Below are 13,513 nucleotides of genomic sequence, written 5' to 3'. Positions count from 1 at the left end.
TTAAAAACTCCCGTGCTGTGTTGTTAAAATGAAAGACTTTTGCCTCTTTCCCCTGAAATGGTACAATTTATAAAACATAGGATTTGTTCCTTGGAAGTGAGAAGAAAGTTGCTGGAAAATGGCAAGGGCTTAGGGCACTTTGTGAAGAAAGCGCTCCCTTGATATTTGCCAAGTTTTTATTATCTGTCTTCCTCTCAAGAATGATCCATTTCATTATAGCTTTCAAATTTCATAGCACAGAAGTGTATTCGGTGGTGAGAGCTTGGGTGTCTCAAAGATCTGGATTTGATTCCTGACTCCCATCTACTAGCATGTGACCTGGGACAAGCTACCCACCTCCCGTAACTCACTTCTGGTCTATGAAACTTGGATAATAATAGTATCTATTTCACAGAGTTGCTGTAAAGATTAAACTTACTAATGCATATAAAGTGCTTGGTGCCAGGCCTTGCCTGTTGTAAAAGTTTAATAAATGACAGCTACTACTTTTGTTGTCCTCCAGGGCACTCTTATTAAAGTCAGACCTATTTGAGATGGAAAACCACTTGCTAGGTTTTTTAATGGGCAGCCTTCTCTCTCACTCTAGGTTTGGAATGTTTAATAGTATTGTAGGAATTTTTTGTTCTTAGAAGATGGCCCTTGTGAACCTGTTAGCCATGAGTTTATGTTTCTCAACAAGGGGGCCATTTCTTGAAGATTCTCACTTAATTTGCATAGAATTGTGTTGGGAAGTAGAAAGCACTGTAGGCAGAAAGACCTAGGTTTGAGTCTTGACTCTCTCAACCAGATTATGAACTTGAATAAATGTCATCCTCTCTGAGCTGCAGATTTCCCATCTATAAAACAAGTATATTAGTTCTAGTTTCATTAAGATTATTTGGAGCACTCACCCAGATGCATATTTTTAAATAACAGTTTCATCTAGATGTAATTAATTCACTACCATAAAGTTCACCCACTTCACTGGTGTTTAATACATTCAGAATTGTACAACCATAATCAAAATCAATTTTAAAACATTTTCATTACCCTAAAAAGAAACCCTCACTCTTCATTCCCCTCTGCCCTAGACCTAGGCAACTGTTAATCTACTTTCTGTCTGTCTGTGCCTATTCTGGACATTTCATATAAATGGAATCATACGATATTGTGGGCCTTTATGACTGTTTCCTTTCATTTAGCATAATGTTTTCAAAGTTCATCAATGCTGTAGCATGTATCAGTACTTCATTTTTTATTGCCAAATACTCTGTTGTATGGATATACCACCTTTTATTTATCCATTTATCAAACAGTGGGTCCATCAAATGATGGGCAGTTATTTCCACTTTTTGAATTGGAAACTTCAGTATCACTCTTGTGATACTGCTGCTGTGGACATTCATGTACAAGTTTTTATGTGAATATATGTTTTCATTTCACCCAGAAAAGGAATTTCTGGGTCTTATGGTAACTGACCGTTTAAGGAACTGCCAGACTGTTTCCCAAGCAGCGCCCAGATCATTTTTAAAGAACTTGACTCCTAAAACTTGACATAGAGCAAATGCCTCATATAAGATAGCCATTTTATTGTAAAAAATTTGTTCTTGGAGGCCACTCTTCTAATTTAGTTGAATAAACTGGCCAGCCTTCTGTCTTTTTAAATGCTCTGGAACAATGTGTACAAACTAAAAATAATTTGCTCCTTGAGCATTTGAAGGACAGGTCCAGTTAAACTGAGATTTCAAATAATTTCTGCTTCCCTAGAAAGTGATGCATTCCTTTAAGGTTTTCCAATTTGTTAGCATAAAATTATATTAGCACAAGTGTTTGAAGTCTGACTCTGCAGTCATTTGCTGGCTTTGGAAGTTGGAGTAAGACTCCATGACCTTCACTTTGCTCACATGTAAAACAGGTCATGAGGTCACCTATATCTCAATAAGGAGGAGCTACAAATACATACAATGTTTTATGCTGTATCCTGCATACAGGAAGTGCTAAATAAATATTAGTTTTTAATCTCATAGAGACTGTGAGGTTGCAAATCGTTGTGCTAGGCTATTAAAATGTTGTAGAGAGTCTTGTTCAGTCGCTCAGTCATGTCCGACTCTTTCCGACGCCATGGATTATACACCACGCCAGGCTTCCCTGTCCTTCACTATCTCGCAGAGTTTGCTCAGGTTCATGTCCATTGAGTTGGTGATGCCATCTAACTATCTCATCCTCTGCCACCCCTTCTCGTTTTGCCTTTAGTCTTTCCCAGCATCAGGGTCTTTTCCAATGAGTCAGCTCTTTGCATAGAAATTATGAAGTAGAGAGTCTTAGCACATAGGAATTCTTTGTAAGAAGATTTCTCCTAATTTTTTTCCTATTCCTTTGGTAGTCAGTTTTAGTAATTCTTATTTTCCTTGACTGGAGAAGGAAATGGCAAACCACTCCAGTATTCTTGCCTAGAGAATCCCGTGGACAGAGGAGCCTGGTGGGCTGCTGTCCATAGTGTCGCACAGACTTGGACACTACTGAAGTGACTTAGCATGCATGCATGCATTGGAGAAGGAAAATGGCAACCCACTCCAGTATTCTCGCCTAGAGACTCCCATGGACAGAGGAGCGTGGTGGGCTGCCGTCTATGGGGTCGCACAGAGTTAGACACAACTGGAGCAACTTAGCAGCAGCAGCAGCATTTTCCTTGACAATGTTCATTTTCATTAAAATTTACATATCATTTGTCTAAAACCTTGGTTAATATTAACATGTTTGCTTTAACTTTTAATATGCAATTTATTTGTGTGGCCCAAAATTCAAAAAGGAAAGAGGGTACACAGTGAACACTTCCTTCCCACACCCCTTCTCTCAGCACCAGCTTCCCTCCCTGTAGATAACCATGTCACTAGTTCTGTGTATTTTCCTTCCAGAGTTATTTCATGTATATTGAAGCAAATATATATACACATATATTGTTTGCCTCTTTGTTTAACAAAAGAAGCATACTGTATTCAGTGTTCAGCACCTTGACTTTTACTTAACAGTGTATCTTAGAGATCATTCCATAAGGTATTTCTCATCCTTTTTTTTAATGGCTATGGAAGTTTCTATTATGTGAAATATGTAGAATTTATAAAATGTTTCTCTAATCTCCAGATGTTTTTCTGCTTTCTGATTCATGTTTTACTTTTATGTCAATGATGGTCTTTTTCCTGTTCTCCTCAGATTTATTTTGGTGGGCCTTTGGCAAAATGAACCAGATAAGAGTGTGTGTTCTCTCCTGGCCTGACAGTCTGCATTGCAGAAGCCAGATCACCTCTCCATACCATTCTCATCACATCCTGAGGTGTTGACATGTGAGTATGAGTGGAAATCATGCCACTTTTTGGGAGACTTGAGTGAGATCCGAGTGCTGGCTGGTCACCCTGGGGGGAATTTTTGTGGTAAGCTAGAGATTGTGATCGTCAGGGATCTCCAGTCCTTAAGTGGCCTCCAAGGCCTTGCAGGGTCCGGCTGCTCTCCCCCTCCTCTGTCCTAAGCCAGTCTGTATTCTAGCTGCATGGCTCTCCGTACTCCTCTCTGCCTCCTAACCTTCGTACATGCTGTTTATTAGACATGCGGTGTTCTTCCTCAGCACCTCAGACTCCCTCACACACATGCTTAGGCACAGTGTGTTGCCGTCACATGTACTGCTTCCCGTTCATCTTATTTATGTGGCTGTTTATAATTGTTTGGTGTCATCTGTGAACCATACACCCCTGTGAAAGCAGAAACTGCATCTCCTTTATCATTTTATCCCTAGTGTCTGGATGTCTTTGATAATACCTGTTTATTGAATGGTTGAATAAATGAGTGTCTGCCATTTTGCAGTTCAGGATTAGAGCTTTCTGCCTGGCAAACCAGTATGAGAAAAAAGTATGTGAATAACCTTGTATTTTTTAAATAAGTATTTTGTTTGGCATGTGATAACTTGACTCTGAGTGCTTCTGCTTCCTGTGAGAGAAGGCTCCTGGTGCCCTCTTGGACAGGGGTGTGTGAGCAGAACTGTGGGTAGGCGATCCTTCCTGGCCTACAGAAACTCTTATAGTTCTGAATCTTAATACCATCAGCCAGATTTGACACTGAATTTTTCTCTGTTAACGTCAGATTTGTGACAGCGTTCTCCTTTGCCTGTCTTTAATCTTATGTGTAATTAACTGTTTAATATTTGAATTTAGAAGCAGTTTTTGTGATAGAGTTGGTTGCCTGTATGTGAACATTTGGTTTTCTGTTGTCTTGAAATTCCTAGAGGGGGTTAAACAATTAAGTTCACTCTCAAAGAAAATTGGTTAGATTTGCATTACTGAGGAACTGTATACAAATTTGTATACTAAGATAATTACCTATCCAGCTCTGAATATGCAAGAGTACTAAATACTGAAGAACACATTTTTGAATTTATTTTTGTAGAGTACAGTGTTCACTTCACAGCTCTGTGTGGAAAACTTCCAGAGTCAGAGCTCTAGCAGACCTCTCCAGAGTACCTAACTCAACATCTCCACTTGCTTGAGGGTAAGCATTTCAAATGTAACACATCAAAAAGAGAGCTCTGGATTTTCTGTTCTTCCCCTCCCCAAACCTGTGACTCAAGGACTCACTAAATAACACTTCCATCTACCCAGCCGCTCAAACCAAAAATACAGGAATCATTTGTGATGCCTTTTTCCTTTGCCACAAATACACAGATTATCAGCAGGTTTGTCTATTTTGTCTCCAAAACACCTGTTGAATTTGTCCACTTCTCCTTATTCCCACTGCCATCCTGCCGGTTCAGAGCACTCTCATCCTGCCTAGACAGCTGCCTCCTAACCGGTCTACGGGCCTCCTCTGTTTTCAACCTCTAGTCCCCTAGTTCTCCACACAGCAACATGAATCGTCTTTCAGTGGATTATGTCAGACCTTATTTAAACATCTTTAATGACTCCATATCACCTTTGAATCAAATTCAAGATCTTTATCTTGGCCTCCAGCTCCTAAAGAACTGGCTTTTGCACACCTGTAAAACCTCATTTTACTCCCCTCTACTCCATTCTTGCTATCCTCCAGGCATTCTGATGTCTGTTCTATTTTTTTTTTTTTCCTTTTTAGTCTTTGTATATTGCTATTTTATCTGTCTAGAATATTCTCCCCTTGCTCTTCCCAGGGCTAGCTCTTTCTCACAGTTTACTTTTAGCTTCTCTTCCATACAGAAGCCTTCCCTGACTGCTCTATTTAACCGCCATACAAACACCTATCCCCCTCTCCACCTCATTGCAGCTGCCTGTTTTTTTCTTCAGACTCCTCACTGCAATTTTTAAAGGTTTATTTTTTCAACTTTATGTATCTTGCCAGCTAGACTGAAGCTTAAAGACATACTTATCAAATAAATGACTTAGGGCAGGGGCTATTTTGAATTTAATTGCAGTGAGCCAGAACCGGGCCTACCACTGGTCCTTATGTGTATATAGAGAGAGAGAGAGAGAGAGAGAGAAAGCACTCAAATATCTGTTAACGAATAGATGAGTAAGCATTCATTGAGAGACTTAACCATGTACTAAACTCTATGCAAATTCATGGGATCATAATACCCAGATCGCCCAATCTGTTAAAGATTTATTGTAGACCAGGGGTTGTCAAACTTTTTTTTCTCAAGACCCATTTACACTCTTGAAAATGATTAAGGACTCTAAAGAATTTTTGTTTATGTGGATTATACCTATCAATATATATAGTTGTAGAAATTAAAATTTTAAATGTATATTAATTAATTTAAAATAGGTAGTAAGTTTATTACATGTTAATATACGCAACCTTGTTTTAAATTTCATGTGAATAATTCCCAAAGCAAAAGACTACTGAGAAGAGTGGCACTGTTTTACATCTTTACAAATCTCTTTAACAACTGGCTGGAATGAAAACAGCTAGATTCTCAACTGCTTCAGCATTCACTCGGTCGAGATACCACATGTCATACAGCCTCAGGAAAACCCCATTGTACACTTGGGAAAGAAGTGAGAACTGCTGTAGATAATTTAGAAAATAGTATTTTGGAGATTTCCCTGGCAGTTTAGTGGTTAAGACTTTGCATTTCCAATGCAAAGGGTGTGGGTTCAATCTCTGGTTGGGGAACTAAGATCCCACCTGCCAGGCAGTGTGCCTGCCCCCACCTAAAAAAAGGATAATATTTTTGATTGAGATGGTGCTGTGAGTGCTGCATTCACATTTCAACCTGTTTTTAATATAACTTTCAGTGATCTAGAAATGTATGGATAAAAAACTGAACAGAAAAACTAGGATCTGTGGGGTTGAAGAGCTGAACCTGTTGGACTTCTGATCTTTAAATACAGGTGGTTAACAGTTTGACTGCTAGGGAGTAACAAGGTCCAGAAGCACTCCATGCATATTGAGGTCCCAGGCTCATTGTGTCAAACAGGGGCTGGGGTGAGATTCTCCTGACATGAAATGAGACTGAAAAAAAGCCAGTAATAGTTACTCAGGGCTTCAACTTACATTAAGAGCAGTGGCAGGAGTGAAAACATCACCATGTAGAGCACGCCCAGCCTGAGCTTAAATTTTGCTCAGTGACTAACATACTCCTTTATCTCATGGCACAGAGCCCCCATTTAACTTGTCTCAAGACTAACTTTCTACAGCAAAGAAGACACAACCAAAAAAAGGAAAAAAGCTAGATATGGAGGGAAGGGATAGGTGGGGTCAGGGGTGATAGCCAAGTGTTCTAAGAAACACTTAGAAATTAAAATTACAAAGCACTGAGTTAAACATAGGAAAACTTAACAATAAGCAAGACAACAAAATGAGCTGTCAGGATAAATTCATTCCTGATAAAAATGCAATTCTAATAATTTCAGTGTAACTTTAAGATTCTTGAAAGATAAAGAATAGTATTCATACAATGTTCATCCATTTGAGAAAGGTAGATATAAAAAAGCACTGATTAAAAATCTTACACATGAAAAAAAAAAAGGCCACTGTAAAACACGTCAAGGTAAACATTATATTGGATGCAGTTCAAAAAAGGAGTTACTCAGAAAGCAGCTCAGAAAAGTACATGAAAAATAGAGAATGTAAACAAAGGACAGACTAAGAAGGCCAAATATACTCTAGGAGGTTGGGAAGAGAATAAAGTTGAAATGGCAGAAAAGCTATATTGGCCAAGGTAGACTGGCCAAGAATTCTGCAGAATGGCAGAAAGACCTTCATTGGTCACACAGTCCTGAGCAGGAGAAACAAAAATAAATCCATATATAACACCTTTTGAAAAGCCACAGAGGAAAAAACCAATGCTATTAGGAACATTTATATCATAGCAAACCTCATCAGCAATGTTAGATGTTGAAGACAATAGAATAATATCTTCAAAATAAGAGAAGAGAAGGGTCACTTTACAATTCCATACCTAAGTAAACTGTCATTCAAAAAATATCTTAAAGCCATTTTTAGAAACACAAATACAGAGACTGCCCCCTACACTAAAAGGCTTATTTAAGGATTTATTATAATGAGGGGGGAAAAAAGAACCTAAAGAGGAGTAAAATTCAAGAAACGAGAATAAATTATCAGTAAACGTAATTAATCATTGACTGCAAAAATTGTGCTTTGGGTTTGTTTTAAAAATATGTAGCTAAAATTCTAGACAATAACCAGGAAAGTGGGAATAAGAAATTCAATGAATTGCTAAGGTATGGCAGGTTCCTTTATTATTTTACACTCTGTTTAAAAAATAAGTACTTGTATATAATTAAGAATTTAAAGACAGACGATAAAATAACATTTAATTGAAAGCTTTCAAATTAGCAAAGAGAAAAAAAAGTAAACTTGATCAAGTCAGTAGAAGGCAGGAAAGGAAAAAATAAGGAGCAAAGGAAAAGGCACATTTAACAAGCAAGTATATCAGAAACATAAAATGTGAACAGATTAACTCCCCTATTGAAGGCAGACTTCAAGATTAATTTCTTTGATATCTGATTTACAGGAAATCATGAGCTTGTTCCTACCTAAAACCATGGCCTTGAAATACATAAAGCAAAAACTAAAAAGAATTACCAGGAGCAGTGAATGAAGCCATAGGCTAATGGGAGATTTTTTTTTTAAATAATTATTTAGAATTGATATATCAAGCAGACAGAAAACTAATAAGAATACTGAAAATGTAAACACAGAACTTGATCCTATGGACATAAATAGAAATTGGTACCTGATAATTACAGAATGCTTATTCTTTTCTAATACACTGAACAATTAAAAATTGATTACATCCTAAGATCACAAAAGGAATTTTAACAAATATCAAATAATAACATATAGACCATATTATTTGGCTATAATATAGTTAAATTGGAAATCTATAATCAAAAGACTTTTAAAGAACTTGAAAACCTAAATACATTCCTTAGTGTGACTAAGAGGAAATCTATTTGCAGCAATGGAATATAGTACCAAACAACAGTGAAATGTATGGAATGCGGTTCAAGTGGTACTTGAAAGGAATGTAATAGCCTTAAATGTACCTGTTAAAAATTAAGAAAGATTAAAGGTAAATGAGTTAAATGTGCAACTCAAGATGCTAGGAAAAGAAACTCAAATAAAGAGAAAAAAGGAAATAATAAAATAGAGAACAGACATTAAATGTAAAAGAAGAGTAAGTAAAGAGGACAATTTTGTTAGAAAATATAAATGACCTAAATTGACTCAAGATAAAGCAGAAATATAGTACAAAACTAAGGAAACCAAGTAAAAAATATTTCATGCAAAAAGACCTCAGATTTAATTTTATAGTGAGTTATGTTAAACTTTCAAAAATGAGAAACTCTATTTTTTATGATCTGTTGTAGAGAATATAAGCAGGAAGAAAATCTAAATAATTTTATAAGTCTAGTATAGCCATGATACCAAAATGAAACTAGTAGAATAAGAACTTAGGTGCAAAAACCAAAAGTAAAATATAACTCAGTAGTATCCTGCTGCATGTGTATATAAATCAGACCCTCATTATCATGATCAAGTAGGGGTTACAAATGCCACATTTCAACATCAGAAAATTTGCCTTAACTCTCCACATTAACAGATTATATAACATAAGCTTCCCAAAAGATAACAGAAAAGTCATTACATAAAAATTAAATGTATTCATGAAAAAATTTTTAGAAAACTAGAACTAAAGGGAATTTCCTTAATCCCCAACAAAGAGGCTTTGCAAACAAACTTACTGTGGACATTTTTACTTGATAATAAAAGATACATATCCCCTTTCAAGTCTAGAACAAGATTTATTCCATATTTCCCCAGAGGTCCTAGAGGATGCATTATGATAGAAATGAGATATAATTGTCAATAAAAATCTAAAAATTGTCATAAACCAGTTAACATTTTCAAAGCGTCCAGGAAAATCTGAGAGAAACTATTAGAACTAACAAGGACAGGTCAGCAAATTCACTGGATTAAAAAAAAAAATCAACATATAAAAAGCAATAGCAGATAATTCTCAAAAACCATAATCCAAGACAAATCATGAGAAACTGTTAGACAAACTCAAATTGAGACTTTCTAGAAAATACTTGACCACTATTCCTCAAAACTGCTAAAGTCATTAAAAACAAGGAGATACGGAGGATCTGTCACAGCCTAGAGTTGTCTGTTGCTGCTGCTGCTGCTAAGTCGCTTCACTCGTGTCCGACTCTGTGCGACCCCAGAGACAGCAGCCCACCAGGCTCCCCCGTCCCTGGGATTCTCTAGGCAAGAACACTGAAGTGTGTTGCCATTTCCTTCTCCAATGCATGAAAGTGAAAAAATAAAGTGAAGTCGCTCAGTCGTGTCCGACCCCTAGCGACCCCATGAACTGCAGCCCACCAGGCCCCTCCGTCCATGGGATTTTCCAGGCAACAGTACTAGAGTTGGGTGCCATTGCCTTCTCCGAGAGTTGTCTAAGGACACATAACTAAATGTAATGTGGTGTTCTGGATGGGATCCTGGGACAGAAGGAAAACATTTATGGCAAATCTGTAGTATAATTACTAGCTTTGTACTAGTGGTAATTTCTTCATTTGACCACGTACCAAAGTTAGGTAAGATGTTAACATCAGGGGAGACTGAGTAAGGAATGTTTACATTATCTTTGCAACTTTTCTGTAAGTATGAAATAATTTTTTAAAAGCTTTATCACTGTTTTAACTCAAAAATAACCTGTTAGGTAAGTAATGGGAAAAAAGACCTCCGAAAGTCAACCAAGATCTTTATGGGAAAAAATTACAATGTACTGTTGTTGGCTGTAGAAGACATGAATAAACAGGTAGCACAGATCATAGGCAAAGATGAGATGTCATGATAAAATGTTTTGGGTTCTCTTTAAATTTTTTTGTGGTTTCAGTAAATTGTTGAGGGCTAAGAATAGCCAAAGACACTTTTGAAAAACAAGGTAGGGCAATTGTCCTTTAAGATATCAAGATATTGTAAAGCTCCAATAATTAATGCACGCAAGTAAACAGATGGACCTATGGGACAGACTAGAGTTTAGGAATGGGTCCACTCATACAGAAACATATATGTCAGGATAAAAAAATAGATCCATACCACAGAACATATATAAAACTAAACCTGAAAAAACTAAAACTTAAGGGTATTGTATCTTTATGATTTCAGCGTGGAGAGGGATTTCTTAAGGTATAAAAAAGCAGAAATCTGAAGGAAAAGATTATTAAATTTTACAGCACAAATATTTAACATTCTTCCGTGACAAAAGATATTGATGCCTTTTCTTTTAACTTTGTTCATGGTGTGGATTTTAGACATATTGAAGTGTGATTGGGGTCAAGAATAGGAGGTAATTCAAGCTGCAACATGATGTCTTATTTACAGTTAAAGAAGATGCTGTCTAGAAAATACTAGAGGGAAGGGTTTGAAGTCAAAGCAGGTAGTCAAGTGAGTAGGCTAATACCTAGGGGGTAATGATTAGTACTATCATGCAGAGCAAAAAGGGGACAAATTTGGAGTGTATCTTGGATGTAGAGCCAGCAGGACCTGCTGATGAATTGAATGTTGTTGGTAAAGGAACCAGGAATCTAGAACAATTGCAAGATTTTTGGCTACTGCAACTGGTGCTGTTTATAGAAATAGGGAAAAGGGAAATTACTGTTTGTTTTCAGTGTTTTGAGTTGCCCATTAGACATCCTGGTAGAGCACTCAGCTGTTAAGCAGCTAGTTGGGTATATGAGACTGGGCTTCTGTAGAGACTTCTGTGCCAGAGGGAGCTGTTGGCATGCAGGTGGCATTTAAACCATCCGGCTAGGTTAGACTGCTGCCTAGGGAGTAGATGTTGAGGGAGAAGGCTAGTGACTTGAGTTCTGAGCATTGGGAGCTTGAAGGGAACAGAAGCCAACTAAGAGAACAGAAGGGGAAAACCAGGGCAGTGTAGTGTCTCTGAAAATAAGATGGTGTGAGTTTTTATTATCATTGTTTTAATGAGGATGTTGAATGTTACTGAAAGATCAAGTGAGATTAAGAACAAGTTTCTTAGCCACATAGAGAACTGCTGAAATTGCCAAGTAGTTTCAGGAGTGTGGAAAGGGGGAAGCCCCCAGTGTGGCATGGTAAGGGGAGAGAATGTGCGGTAAAGCTGTTGAGTCCTTGACAGAGACCACTCCATCAAGAAGGCTTTATTGGCTGGTGCCAGAAGGGAGTGCTGAGAAAGGGGAGACCCTCTGAGAACATGTGCTATCTGATGGGAATGAATGATGCGGGATCCAGAGAAAAACCTGTGTTGCAGATAGAGGTTTTGAGGAGAGAGGGGATGGAGGGGTCCCTTGAATGTGTTAAATCACCTTCCAGACCCTAGCCAGACTTTAAATTCCCCTCCGGGGTTCGGAAAAAACACCTCTGTGGGACGCTGGGCACCTGCAGCGTCCAACAGCTCCCCCAGCGGCTCCTGACGTGTGTGGCCAGATTTGGAAACCTCTGCGCTACGCTTAGGACCGCATTCACTCTCAGTGGTCCCTCTAGAATCTCTGTGGGTGCTCATGGGGAGTATTCAAGGGTGCAGAGCAAAGGCGTTTTCATTCAGATTTTCTGTTTATGTGGCACTGCTGGCTGGCCGGAGACTGTTGAAGGCTTGGGGGGTTTCAAACACCGCCCCCCCGCCCCAGGTCAGCAGCTGCCCAGTATCCCCAGGAACCACTGATTTATAAATATTTATACTTACGAGGTGTAAATGTAAAAATTCATTTTGGATATCCTATTCTTTATGCTCTTGGGTAATGTACATTCTGTAATTAATTATATCTCATGAATCTTTTCCTTTAAAATTCAAGTCTTACATTTTAGCTGGCCACATAAAATCGCATGGTATGGCTTTGCCCGGGTACAGTTTGGTGCTTCCACAGAGTGCCTGTTTTTCACAAAAAGTGACGCTCGCCAAGCACGCCTGCATGGGCTCGCTCGCACCTCTCCGCTTTATTCCTGGAGAGGGGCGGCCGGATCACCCGCGCGTCGGGGGCTCGCTGAGACTCCCCGCGCCTACCGCACGGCAGAACACGCGTGTTTCTGGAGGGGGAGTCCGGCAGAATGGACTGGAGACGGGCAGGAGCCCGCCTCCGTCTTCCTTCCCCTCTCTCCCGTGGCCCCTGAGGTGACCGGCTGACAATTTCTTGCATGCTTCCGCAGAGGTTTAACCGCGTGTGTGTTCACCCTTAACAAACGAACAAGTGGGACTGCTTACCGGGTCGTGGCTGCACGCTTCGGCCTGACCGACGGTGTGACTGACAACCGAGTCCTCGATGGTCGTCTGTCCCGCGCGGTGCCACCGCGTTTCCCGCCGCACAGGTCCTCAGGCGGCGATGCGCCCCGCACATCAACCGTCCGGCTGGACGGCGGTGGACCGGCCCGGCGGCGGCACGCGCGGCCGCGTGAGGAGAGCGGCCGCTGAAGCGCGCGAGTCGCGCTCTCGGTTTTTCGGTCTTTGGAAGTCGGGTCATGAGTTCTGTCCCGCAGGTCTGTCGGCCATTTGTGCTTTTCTGTGAATTGCCAGTGTCCTCCCTTTTTGCCCATTTTTCAGGCGCGATTTGGTCTGTACGGTATCGGTTTCCAAGAATTCTTCGTTTATTAGGGAAGTTAGCCCCGGGTCTTTCGTGTGTCCCAGGCAGAAAAGCCTCGTCTCCCACTTTCTCATTTGTCTTTAACTTCAACATACATATTTTTGCCCGCCAGCTTTTCACTTTCTTAGACAAATGTACGGGTTTGTTTGTTTGTTTGTTTGGTCTCTTCAGAGGATTTGCATTTGGGAGTCGTTGGTAAGGCTCTCTCCGTGTGACCCCCCTTCTTTGTTTGGGGGTCGAACACACCCCCACCCCCCAGACCCTTCCTCAGGGCCCCTCGCGTTGGCTCTGTTGACGTCAACCTCCTGCCTTCGCGCCAAGCAGTCGCCACGGCAACCGCGGCCCGATGGGCAGGGCCGAGGGTGTGGCGAGGGGCCCTGGGCGCAGGGGGCAGCCGTTGATTGGCCAGTGCCCGGCCCCGCCTCTGC

General features: G+C 39.9%; 1 long non-coding RNA gene across 2 annotated transcripts in view; it reads right to left on the bottom strand.

The window, feature by feature from the left end:
- Positions 1 to 13,178, bottom strand: part of LOC789803 (uncharacterized) — a 78,156-nt gene extending 64,978 nt beyond the window's left edge. Inside the window, exon 1 of one of the 2 annotated variants that reach the window (XR_003030507.2) lies at positions 12,710 to 13,178. This is a non-coding gene — a long non-coding RNA (uncharacterized lncRNA). The remainder of the gene's footprint in view (positions 1 to 12,709) is intronic. The other variant, XR_009491232.1, reaches the window with a different exon arrangement.
- Between the last annotated feature and the right edge of the window lie 335 nt (positions 13,179 to 13,513).

Source organism: Bos taurus, chromosome 18, assembly GCF_002263795.3.
Source record: "Bos taurus isolate L1 Dominette 01449 registration number 42190680 breed Hereford chromosome 18, ARS-UCD2.0, whole genome shotgun sequence".
NCBI classification, from domain to species: Eukaryota; Metazoa; Chordata; class Mammalia; order Artiodactyla; family Bovidae; genus Bos; species Bos taurus.
The sequence above is the reverse complement of the archived record's forward strand: the minus strand, read 5'-3'. Positions and strand labels throughout refer to the sequence as shown.